Below are 13,624 nucleotides of genomic sequence, written 5' to 3' on the forward strand. Positions count from 1 at the left end.
GTTGGAGACAATTCAATTATTCACACATGCGGTGGGAGCAGCAACTTTAAGGAGGAGCTTCTACCACTCCCCTCTGCCCAAACTGGCTTCCCCCTATCTGTTCACCTTGGGAATTCTTCAGGCTCAGCCATCATCCATGTTATTTGCAACTTTCCAGAGTGAGCACCTGGCACCCAGACCCTCAGTAAGAATTCGCTGAATAAATACGCCCCTCTTTGCCTGCCTCCGTGGCCCTGAGTGCCAAGCACAGCGTGACGCTCAACAAATACTACTGGGCAAGCAGCCCACTCAGGAGCGGAAGAACCCAGATAAGTGACATTGGAGTGGGTCGGGAGTGGAAGGAAAGAACATAAGGAATAAAATAATGAGAACCTCAAGAACATCTTAACTTGTGAAACATCTAGAGAAACACCAAAGTCTAAGTGAATATACAATGAGTAGGCATCCGAAATCTTAGATGCACACCTAGATCATCTAACATGTCAACAGTGATGGGCAAAGGGCTAAAGACACAGGGTACTTGTTTTTAAACTCACAGGCCATGAATAGAAAAATCCCTTTCTTTTTTTTTCAAGTGCTGTTTCTAAAGGCACTGACGGCAATAAAGCCGTACAGCCTACATATTTCTCCACCATAATTCGGAATCATGTGCCTTCCAGTCCACACCCGCAACTGCTGAGTTTGTAAGGCCCTCAGGGTGCAGTCACCTATGCAGTCAGGCTCCTCCATGCCATGCCTTCCAGTGGCACTCCACTCAGCAAATAATGTTGGAGCAATCTACTCTGCAGGGGTGGAGTCCATGGAGAAGCGGGAGAGCTATGAAGTGTGATTATGGATGAGCACAGTCCGCTGGGGCTGAGCATGGGAGAATGGGGTACTCCAGACACAGGAAATGGCCAGAGCACAGTCAGGCACAAGACTACCAGGTCAAATGGGTACAGTCAGCCAGCTGGCCAGGGTGGCAAAAGGTAAGGGTGCAGGAGTGGCCGGGCGCAGTGGCTCGTGCCTGTATTCTCAGAACTATGGGAGGCTGAGGCGGGCAGATCAGTTGAGCCCAGAAGCTAGAGAACAGCCTGGACAACATAGAGAAATCCTATCTCTATAAAAAAATACGAAAAATTAGCCAGGCAGGGTGGCATGTGCCTATGGTCCCAGCTATCTGGGAGGCTGTGGCCGGAGGATCACATGAGTCCAGGAGGTCAAGCCTGCAATAAGCTATGATGGCGCACGGCACTCCATCCTGGGCAACAGACTGAGACCCTATCTCAAAATAATAATAATAATAATAATAATAATAATTAAAAATAAAAAAGAAAATGGGTGCAGGAGTCGCAGGAGGAAAAGTCACAAAGGTAGGAAGGTGGCAGAGGAGAAGGACTTTGCCAGCTGCACCAGAAAATTGGGCCTGTATTCTGCAGGTAATGGAGAGTGATTCATTCCAATCCATGCTGTATTTGCCACCATCTGTGGCAGTGTAATGAGGAAAGAAAGGAGTCAGGCGTCAAGAAGCCAGCCCACAGCCCTGCCTCAGTCACTCTGGAAGCCCCTGGAGCTGGGACTGCATGTCCTGCTCTAGGATTCAGTGGGGCATGCAGCAATTTTTAAAGCATGGCTCCACTTTTATAATGGACAGTATAATTTCTCCAACTTTAACCTATGTTAGATGTTCTATATAATTCTCCTAAAAAGTTCAACTTCCTCATTGTGTGGAATAAGGTATTTATGATATTTGGAGAGCTGATGGGAAGTCTCCTCCTCCGGTATAAATTGTGCAATGTCTGACCTCTGCATTCTATCGTCAGACAACACACGAGCATATGGCAAACATAAGACTACCATCAACCATATCACACTTTTTTCCGTGAGAAAATTTCAAGTGAAGTGCTCACCGTGAAACATGAATATGCGCACAGTAGTGAACTGAAGGTATCCAGCTTCAATTCGGGTGGGGTGGGAGATTTTTTTTTTTACCCCACCTAGAGACAATTCTAGTTCACTACTCCTACTTTTCAAGAAAAACCTGTTAAACAACATTCTCTGCTAGCCTAAGGGACAAATATAATTTTGAAATGTTATTACTAACCAACTATGATAGCATGAGAAGCTGAATGAGAATGAGTGATTAATACACTGTCTCATGCATTTCTCACCAAATATCTATCATTCAAGATGCCTGTGAAATGAATACTTCTTGAAAATCTCCTATGTGAAAAGCACCATTTTGGATGTCATAAAATTTAAAAATTGGTATATTTAGCAAAATCCATGCTCCCAGGAGCTCACAATCTACAAAAGAAAACTATTTCCACCACCATTTCATTGAAATGTTCTGTTGCCTAAGTAAGACTCATGTTACAAGCCCCTGGTCATTTAACTTACAAATCTGTCCACATACTGCTGAAACATCAGTCAAGAGAGGGAATACATAGATTTTTTTTTTTTTTAAGCAAGGAGAGAACTACCTTTTATCTGTGAATCTTAAATTCCACATAAGTTGAAATTTTGCTCATGTGCACAACAACTCAAGTGTTACTGCTTTCATGCTCTTACATGAACTCTTCTAGACCAAAAATGTTCTCTTCTGCTTGCCTCTTCCTCTATAACAGCAATGGGCTGTGCCGAGCGGCTTGCAGAGCCAGTACGTGAATGGTGGAGGTTCCTACTCAACATTCCTCATACAACTTTCGTACCTCCCAAATCAAAGTCTCATCAGAAATGCCCTGCCTAGTGCTCCTTACCCACCTGCTCAGCATCCGTGATCTCTGCTACACCTCTTGGATGTCCTCGGCCTTGGCATACTGTACCCCAGACCCATGTCCACTTTCAATTAAAATGAGAGTTGCTGGGTAATCTATTTCCTGCCTTCTACACACAATCCCCCACCCACAACCCCAAATACACACACGGGGATCTGAATCGAGCATGCCACCACGCATCTTATATGTAAAACGAGAGACAGAGCAAGACGTTCACCTGGTACATCTACGCTTCTAACTCCTATGTTGCCAACCCCTCCAGGTTGTGTCCAAATAAAAGGATCTCCCCCTGAAGGGAGGATGCTGGTGGCAAGTCACAGGCCTGCCCTGACTTCTGCCCCATGCCATCCCCTCTTTACTCACATTTGTAACTGAGTTCTTCCAGGGCTTATTTACCTGGCTTGGAGCTGACACAAAGCTACAAAGGACACCTAACGTGAAATAAGAGTCATGAGTTCCACAGATGACACTTAATGGCTCAATGCGACATTCCTTGCAAAAGCAAGAGTGAGGGGCAGTAGGGAAGCAACACAGTTCCCAGAGCATGCAGCAGCTTGAGTCTTCTAAAAGCATGAAATGAGTCCCCAGTGGTATGTGGTTGTCAAAGGAGTTTCTATGGTCTCAGGCAATGTGAATAACGCTATTACATGTGCATTTACATTGAGACAAAGTCTCATGCCGCAGTGCATTGGCAGATCAACAGCACGGCAGTTAGGAAAGCAGGTCTAGAGGACTCCCACCCAGATAAAAACACTGGCTCCTCCTTTTACTGCTGCTAGAACATGGGCAAGTTAAGTTTTGAAGAGTCAAATGCCTCATCTGTGAGATGGGGATAAGGCAAATGCTTACGCTCCAGGCTGGAGTGAAAATGCAATGAATGAGTCCATGTAAAGCCCTGAGCAATGGTGCCAGGCACAGTGGAAGCACAGTGAAGGGAGCAGGTGCTGGCGATTCACCGTTCTGCCAGCTGCCACTATGCACTATGCACTGGGTACCAGAACCCATCAGGAAATGGGTACCTCTCGTCTCATCTCGTTTCATCTTCATTTTATTAATGAGGAACTAAGAGTCCAAGAAGGTTCAATCATTTGCCCAAGGACAAAAAAGTGCACACCAACTCAGGATATGAAGAACTCCAAAGCCCAAGCTCTATGTCCCCAATACACTAAAGGGCTCTAGAAACTTCTCCCACTGTGCCAAATTCTGGTCACCACACTTTAGGAAAGGTAAAGACCAACTGGAACCTAGCCAGTGAAGAGCAAGTGTGTGGCAGGCGGCAGCAGGAGGTTTGAGAAAGGCTGTCATGGGGACCCAGGTCAACCTGGCTCCTCTCTGCTTGTATGGTGGAAGGAAGGTCAGTGTGTGTAAATCGGACAAGAAGGCAGATTTACCTCAAATTAAGTAAGGACACTTTCATCTCTGTTGTTATACCAAGGCTGGAGTGCACTGCTTCAGGAGGTGGTGAGTTCCTCATCAGCAGATATACTCAAACATCAGCTAGAAGGCACTTCCTGGAAACGGACCTGCTTGGTTATTAGACTCAAAGACCTTTAGATTCTCATCCAAGCTAAGTCTACTATTTGAAGGTTGCTTTTGAAACAACATACCTCGATGGAAAAATTTCTACAGAAAGAACAAGTGATAAAGTCTGAAATCTCAAATGCAATAAAATCATGCGTGTGGCCAGGCACACTGGCTCACACCTAATTCCAGCACTTTGGGAGGCCAAGGTGAGTGCATCAGCTGAGGTCAGGAGTTCAAGACCAGTCTGGCAACATGGCAAATCCCCATCTCTACAAATACAAAAATCAGCTAGGTGTGGTGGCACACACCTGTAGTCCCAACTATTTAGGAGGCTGAGGCAGAAGAATCGCTTGAATCAGGAGGTGAAGGGTGCAATGAGCCCAGATCACACCACTGCACTCCAGCCTGGGCAATAGAGCGAGACTCTGTCTCAAAAAAACAAACAAATCATGGGTGTTATCTGGATCATGTCACTGCAATGTGAAAAGGTAATGCATTGGAGAAAACGGAAGGAACCAAGAAGAGCCCCGGAGCCCTCAGACCAAAGAAAAGAAGGAGGGCCGACCAGCTGCACTCAGCAGATCTCATCGCCCAGTGACAAAAACTTTACAGGTCCTCCCAAAGGACCCTGTTAATTTACACTTTTAGTAAAACCTCCTATTGGGCCCCTAAACCATCACATATAATTTCTACAAATCCACCCCCAAAGCAGAAAGCAATGACCATGACACCAAAAGGAGGAAGAAGGAAGGTGAGGTTAAGAACCAGAGATAAAGCCCAAAGTTTCACAGCTGTGCACAGAAGGTCGGTACTTCCTTGTTAAGGGCAGAATTGTGTCTCCTTCCCACCACCCCGCTGCCTCCTATATATTCACGTGTTGAAGCTGCTGGGTCTCTCCAAATGGAGCTGCAAATGCAGAAAGACATAGGGTCTTTAAAGATGTATCAAATTAAAATGAGGCCATTAGGGTGGGTGCTAATCCAATCTGACTGGTGTGCCTGTAAGAAAAGGAAGTTTGAGGCCAGGCACGGTGGCTCACGCCTGTAATCCCAACAATTTGGGAGGCCAAGGCGGGCAGATCATGAAGTCAGGAGATTGAGACCATCCCGGCCAACATGGTGAAACCCTGTCTCTACTAAAAATATAAAAAATTAGCTGGGCATGGTGGCATGCACCTGTAGTCCCAGCTACTAGGGAGGCTCAGGCAGGAGAATCACTTGAATCCAAGAGGCGGAGGTTGCGGTGAGCCTAGATGGACCATTGCACTCCAGCCTGACAACAGAGAGAGACTCTGACTCAAAAAAAAAAAAAAAAAAAAACAAGTTTGGACACAGACACAGAATAAAGACCCCATGAAAATACAGGGAGAAGATGACTGTCTCGAAGCCTCAGAAGACACCCACCCTCATGACACCTTGATCTCAGGATTCTGGCCTATAGGACTGCCAGGAAAGAGTATCTGCTGTTTTCACTGTTTACAATAGCAAAGACCTGGAACCAACCCAAATGCCCATCGATGATAGACTGGACAGGGAAAATGTGGTACATATACACCATAGAATATTATGCAGCCATCAAAAACAATGAGTTCATGTCCTTTGTAAGGACATGGATGAACCTGGAAACCATCATTCTCAGCAAACTGACACAAGAGCAGAAAATCAAATACCGCATGTTCTCGCTCGTAGATGGGTGTTGAACAACGAGAACACATGGACACAGGGAGGGGAGCACTACACACTGGGGTCTGCTGGGGAGAAATGGGGGAGAGGAGGGACAGGGGGTGAGGAGGTGGGGAGAGATAGCATGGGGAGAAATGCCAGATAAAGGTGAAGGGGAGGAAGGCAGCGAATCACACTGCCATGTGTGTACCTATGCAACAATCTTGCATGTTCTTCACATGTACCCCAAAACCTAAAATGCAATTAAAAAAAAAAGAATATCTGCTGTTTTAAGCCACAGGCTTAGCTGACGAGCCCTTCCTCTCAATGGATGTAGCTCTCCCATTCACCTTTCACTTTTCTGAGATGCATCTGGAACCATTTGAATCCAAAGGTTCAAGTGTTATTTTAAACCCCTCATCACCCCACCCCATTCACTTCCAAAAGCTTCCTCTGAAATCAGTAACTCACATAAGTTACATTTGCCCCAGGCGATTTTTTTTCTATGAAAAGATAGACAGAATTATGAAATATGGCCAGGTGTGGTGGTTTACGCCTATAATCCCAGCACTTTGGAAGGCCGAGGTGGGTGGATTACCTGAGGTCACAGTTCAAGATCAGCCTGGCCAATATGGTGAAACCCTGTCTCTACTAAAAATACAAAAAATTAGCCAGGCATGGTGGCATGCACCTGTAATCCCAGCTTCTCAGGAGGCTGAGGCAGGAGAATTGCTTGAACTCGGGAGGCAGAAGTTGCAGAGAACGGAGATCATGCCACTGTACTCCAGCCCATGTGACAGAGCGAGATACCATCTCAAAAAAAAAAAAAAAAAAGAATTACGAAATAAAATTTGAATGGATAGAAAGGCAATATATATGAATTAGGTTTTCTCTGAGGTCAATTCTTCCATGAAAAGGAGCAAAAGCTAAGGTATTTTCTTATGACCAGACTGCAAGCTGCAGCAGAGTGGGGACCTTACCTATCTGTCCAGTGCCATATCTGGGGCACCTAGAATGGCATCTGACCAGCAAGTGGAATTCAATAAATATTTGTTGAATTTAAGAATACCTGGCTTTTTCCCCATAAGTAAACTGGAAGATCTCATAGCAAAACATCAAGTAAAGGAGACTATAAATATGCCAGTCCATAGGAGAAACAAAACTGCCACACTTGAACTACAAATTTCACTCTCAGCTTCCTCATAGCCAGGGCAACAATTGGAAACCAAGCTTCTGTTTATACTGATATTTGGCACACACAAAAAATTTCTCTAAATATTTACAAAATGGACATTGAGTAATAAAACCATGTCCCCAGCTGCATTTATACAAAAATGCAATAATGATGTTTATATGGTTCTTTCATGAAAGCAAAATCCATTAATGAAAGCAGAGGGCATATATGTAATACTAAACTTCAACCTAGTTGGGTCTATTACTCTGAGAGGCTCTGTATAGAGAGGCCACAGGGTAACAAAATAGCAATCCCAATTTAACCTGAGAAGAAGACACCAGACGGATTGCTTGCCTTTTTTTTTTTTTTTTTTTTGAGATGGAGTCTTGCTTTGTCACTCAGGCTGGAGTGCAGTGGCACAATCCTGGCTCACTGCAACCTCCACCTCCCAGGTTCAAGCAATTCTTCTGCCTCAGCCTCCCGAATAGCTAGGACTACAGGCGTGTGCCACCATGCCTGGCTAATTTTTGTATTTTTAGTAGAGACAGGGTTTCATCATATTGGCCAGGCTGGTCTCAAACTCCTGACCTCGTGATCCATTTGCCTCAGCCTCCCAAAGTGCTGGAATTACAGGCCTAAGCCACCACCCCACACCAGACTGCTTAACCTTTCTACGGTAAGCCATTCTCACAAGTGTTACAACACACTGATATGCCATAATCAAGTCTGAGGTGTATCTGAATTTCAGATCGATTATGTTATCAAACCTCCACGATAGCCCCCAATAATTCTTGCCTCCTGGGCTCACCCTCCTGTAGCCACCTCTCACAATGAATAATGCTGATGTGTAACCCATAGGATGCTGCAGAAATGACAAGAGTGCCACTTTTGAGATTCTGTAATAAAAAGACACTGTGGCTTTCCCCGGGTCTCCTGAATCATGTGTCCTGAAGGAAGCCAGCTGCCCTGGTAGTAAAGAAATTCACACAGCCCTCACAGAAGTCCACTTGGCAAGATATGCAGGCTTCCTGCCAGCAATGGCACTAACCTGCCAGGTATGAGTGAGGCAACTCAGAAGCAGGTGCTCCAGTCCCACCCAAGCCCTAGTGGGCAAAGTAACTGGCAGCCTCATGAGACCTTGAGATACACTCACCCAGCTGAGACACTCTGGGATCCCTGGACCCCAGAAAGTGTGTGTGCCAGCAAATGCTCATTGTTTTCAGCCACTAAGCTTTGAGGAAATCTGTACTGTATCAACACATAACAAAAACTAACAGACTCTGGTACTGGAATTGGTATGCCAGTTAAAAAGAAAGAAGGAAACCCTAAAATGTGTAAGTGACTTTGGAACTTAGCAATGGGCAGGAGCTAGAGAGATGGTAAAAAGAGAGTTACAAAACCCCTGAGGAGCCCTGGAAAAGCTTGGCAGAACCTGGAGGGCCTTTCAGGAGGCTGTGGATGACGATGTAGAGAGGAAAATGTCACTGGAAACTGGAAAAGGAGATCTTTGCTATTTCCTGAAAGTTTAGCAAAACTGTTGCCTGCTATAATGTGGAGGGTGGAAAATGTACCTAAGGAGATGGCTGATGTAGCTAAGGCAACTTCCAGAGTATTGAAGGTACCACCTACGAAATCTTTTGTTAAGAACACACAAAAAATTCACAGCCATGGCTCAGAGAACAAATCTGGCAAACCAAAGGCCCTAAGAAGTAAGAATGTTGTCCCTCAGCAGTCTCCACAGAAGTACAATGTCTTAAAAAGTGAACTTCATGAGATTCATAGGCCATCCACAACATTTCTAAAAGAATTATAGCAGCAGAACCTCATCTGCTTGGATTCTTGGACTCGAAGGCACAGAAACAGTACAAAATGATTACTGGCAGGATGCAAAGTGAGGAACCTATTCATATGGAAACAGGTTAACTTTCATTGAAAAGGAAGAATGAATGTGTAACATAATGAACGCTGATTGTTTTCATATGGTAAATTTTGAAGCCATTTGTTACACATTAGATAACTAACATAATAATATACTTTTCCCCCAAAACATAATCTTTTTCAAGATTATTCCTTTAATTCCCTTAGATTCAAAAATACTTTTTTAAATAGAAAAGAGTGAAGAAAGTCAAGTAAGGCAACTTACAGCCTTGTTTGTACTTAAAATATATCAGGCATGTAACTCTCTGTCCCATGTGAAATAGCAGAACAACAAAAAGATTAAAAATGAGGGACTTGAAAGTTTTACCCTAATATTTTTGGAGAGTAAGCATTTGTTTTCCTACATGAGTAATAGATTCTAATAGTTCAATATATACATATCAGAATATACAGCATAAAAACATCCCTCTCTCAGCCCACTCCTCATCCTGCCAGTCTCTCCCACCCCCCACCACACCCACACCCAGAGCTCCTACGCAGCAGGAATCCACCACTGCTAGTTTCTTGGGAATTCTTCCTAAGTGCCTTATGGATCTACAAGCAAATATGAAAATCTCATCTTATTTTCTTCCTTCTGACACAACACATAGGACATTTTACACAGCATTCTGCATCTCGGGAAGCTTTAAGCTGGCAAGGTGTCCTTTCAAGGCTCTATTTTCTGGCAAAAGATCTGGATATAGATGTTCTACAGAGTTCAATGCAGTTAGTCAAATGTTTTAAAAGTTTAAAAGTCAAAACATGTATGAAATTCAACAACTCACACTTCAATATCTATAAGCAAAATCTACCCAAAGAGTACATCTTCCATGTTTCAATGGTTAAAAACAAAGTAAAACTCAAAATAATAATTAGCAGGAATCCTACCCATCTCTTAATCAAGGAACCAGCTGTAAAATCCATTACAAACTGTACAATCTGACCTAACACAAATGATTAACAAAGAAACTTGTCTCCATCTAATGCTGACGTTTAGCTTCCTGAAAACTCTCCTAGGAGAATCAGCAGTTAATTAGTGTAAAATGCAAGATTTTCCCTGTAATAGAGGAAGAAAAAGAATTGGCTGCAAATATAGTTTGGAAGTAAGCTATGAAAGCTGTTTAAAATAAAAAAATGCATACTAAATGCAGAATCAATAACACTTCGTTTATCTTATCAACAATGGGACCTATATGTTCATTTATCTAATTTCCCCATCTCTCCCTCTTTCTATAAGTAAGTTTCAAAACTGTGACATTGGCCAGGTGTGGTGACTCACACCTGTAATCCCAGTACTTTGGGAGGCCGAGGTGGGCGGATCACAAGGTCAGGAATTCGAGACCACCCTGGCCCATATGGTGAAATCCCATCTCTACTAAAAATACCAAAAAAAAAATGTCTGGGCGTGGTGGCGCACACCTGTAATCCCAGCTACTCGAGAGGCTGAGGCAAGAAAACTACTTGAACCTGGCAAGTGGAGGTTGCAGTGAGCTGAGATCTCACCATTGCACTCCAGCCTGGGTGACTGAGCAAGACTATCCCAAAACAAACAAACAAACAAAAAAACCTGTGACATCATCTCAGATGCTTCTGTTCTGGACCTTGGGTTCGCTTGGTTTTTGCAAGGCCTCCAATCCTTTTACTTTCCCTGGGTTCACCTCATAATCTTGCATACTCATTTCCCTCCAGCCTTTTCCTTCCTCATTCCATCCTGCAGGGCACAGAGATGAATTTTCCTGAAGCATGATTTTACAGTGTCACCCGCATTATGGCCCCCAGAATGACCCCCACTGGGTAGAAGACCAAGTCCACACTGCTGCCTGGCACACAGGCCTCCACAGTGACCCCATCCCATACCTCCATGCACGCCTCCTGCAGCATCACATCTGTAGCCCACACACATCCATGCATCTCCACTCCCATCAGTCCTCACTTCCAACTGAGAACCACTGTTCTCACTGAGCTGAACCATGTTCCCCTAGAATTCACGTCGGAGCCTTATTAACTCTCAGAGCCTCAGAATGGGCTGTATTTGGAGATTGGAACTTAAAGAAGTGATTAAGTTAAAAAAGAGGCCATTACAGTGGGGCTCTAATCCAATGTGGCTGATGAGAAAAGGTGAGCATGCAATGAGTCACTGCGGGTATTTGCACACAAAGACAAGACCAGGCTGGGCGCAGTGGCTCACACCTGCAATCCCAGCACTCTGGGGGGCTGAGGTGGGAGGATCACTTGAGTTCAGAAATTCAAGACTAGGCTGGGCAACATAGGAAGACCCAGTTTTTACCAAAAAATACAAAAATTAGCTGGGCACTGTGGCACACACCTGTAGTCCAAGCTACTCTAGCAGCTGAGCTGAGGATCTACTGAGTCCAGAAAGCTGAGGCTGCAATGAGCCATGATCACACCACTGGCATTCCAGCCTGGGTGACAGCAGAAGACCCTATTTCCAAAAAAAAGACAAGACATAGTGAGAAGGTAGCCAGGTAGCTATCTGCAAGCCAAGGAGAGCGGCATCAGGGAAAACCAACCTGCTGACACCTTGATTTTTGGACTTCCAGCCTCCAGAACTGGGAGAAAATAAATGTCCATTGTTTAAGCCACCCAGTCTGTGGTGTTTTGCTATAGCAACCCTCAAAAACTAATACAAAACTACCCCCATCCTTCTTTCTACAACGCTAAAGCTCACCTAATTTTTAATGGTTTTATTTAGATATAATTTATATACAATTTACCTATTTAAAGTATACAAATAGTTTTGAGTATATCCAGAGTCCTACAACCATCCTCATAATCTAAGAATATTTCATCACTTGAGGAAATGAGAAAAAAAAAGAAATCCTGTACCCGATAGCAGTTACTCCTCGTTTCCTTCCTCCTCCAGCCCTAGGCAACCACTAATATACTTTCTGTCTCTGTGGACTTACCTGTTCCAAACATTCCACATAATCACACAATATGTACAATACATGAAATCACACACTATGTGGTCTTTTGTGCCTGGACTCATTCAGTTCCCATCATGTTTTCCAGGTTCACCCATGTTGCAACACGTATGAATGCTTCATTCCCTTTTATAGCAGCATAATACTCCATTGTATGGATATACCACATTTTGCTTACCCATTCATCAGCTGATGAACATTTGTTTCTTTTTACCTAAATTTGTTTCTTTTTACCTAAATTCCATCCCCAAACATGAACTAATTTAGAGGTACACTCCCTCCCCTTCCAAAAGCCCATGCAACTATGTGTAAATAATTTAGATCCATACCTCGTGCCAAATCATTACACTATTAGCTATTATCATGTTATTATGAATCACTGCAGCACTTCCTGCATATATACCACTAACTGGGCCCTTCATTATGATCACTGATCTTTTATGTTCATTCAGCCAATGAACATTTATTGAGCCTTTACTGGTGTTAACTGGTGTGTTAAGGTACCAGTTAACAAAACAGGTACCCCCTCTACCCTTAGAAATCTTAACCTGTTAAGATCCCTACTTAGAATCTAAGAATGTATATGCTTTTTGACTGATTAACAGGAACTGATAGGAAGGGACAATTTAAAAGAATGACTGATGAATAAAACTGCTTCCTATAACCTTATTTGTAATATAGAAATATCAGAAACAGTCCAAGAACACAAAAATATGTATCAAATAACTAAGTGAACATCCACACAATGTGACACTTTGCAATCAAGTATAATGTTTACCAAAGCTTCCCCCCCCACCCCGCCCCCTGCCCTGATATGGAGTCTCACTCTGTCACCCAGGCTGCAGTGGAGTGGTGCAATCTCAGCTCACTGCAACCTCCACTTTCCAAGCAACTCTCCTGCCTCACTCTCCTGAGTAGCTAGGACCACAGGCATGCACCACCACGCCCGGCTAATTTTTGTATTCTTAGTAGAGACAGGGTTTTACCATGTTGGCCAGGCTGATCTTGAACTCCTGACCTCAGGTGATTCACCCGCCTCGGCCTCCCAAAGTTCTGAGATTACAGGCATGGGCCACTGCACCCAGCCCAAAGCTTTTAAGAAAAGAAAATGCTTACAGATTTAAGAGGCAGCATAAAAAAAGAAAAAAAAGCATAAACAGTACTATCTCAATGTGTAAAAGAATATTCACTAGAAAGCAACTGGAATAAAAAGACTGGAGAAACTGTATATTTAATCCTAGATTGCAATCATTTCCTGTACCATTCCTTTCTAAATCCAAAAAAAAGGCATTATTTCACTCTAAAATACAATAAATAGCCCTATTGCACATAATGAGAGATTATTAAATTAGGTAGTTACCACCAACTGTAAGAATAATGTCATTGAGGTAAACAGGCAATTTCAATTCTATGCAAAACACATTTGCTATGGAGAAACTGCCTGGAAAAAAAACAGAAAGTTCAGCACAGAGTCAGCCAACATTTAATTTTTTTCTACAATAATTAAGGTAAGTGCTCTGAAGCAGGGACAAGGGTTCAGCCTGCACCACACAGGTTCAGAAACAAGAGTGGAAAAACAAAAAATAAATCAAGGTTGCTGTTCAGCATCAGGTCCGGAAAAGATTTGAGATTCTGTATGTTTTGCTT

General features: G+C 43.5%; 1 protein-coding gene across 3 annotated transcripts in view; it reads right to left on the reverse strand.

Moving 5' to 3' along the window:
* NEDD4L (NEDD4 like E3 ubiquitin protein ligase) overlaps positions 1 to 13,624 on the reverse strand; it is a 357,512-nt gene that overhangs the window by 309,067 nt on the left and 34,821 nt on the right. The gene's annotated exons all lie outside the window — the stretch shown is intronic.

The sequence above is a fragment of the Saimiri boliviensis genome, chromosome 13 (genome assembly GCF_048565385.1).
Source record: "Saimiri boliviensis isolate mSaiBol1 chromosome 13, mSaiBol1.pri, whole genome shotgun sequence".
Classification (NCBI taxonomy): Eukaryota; Metazoa; Chordata; class Mammalia; order Primates; family Cebidae; genus Saimiri; species Saimiri boliviensis.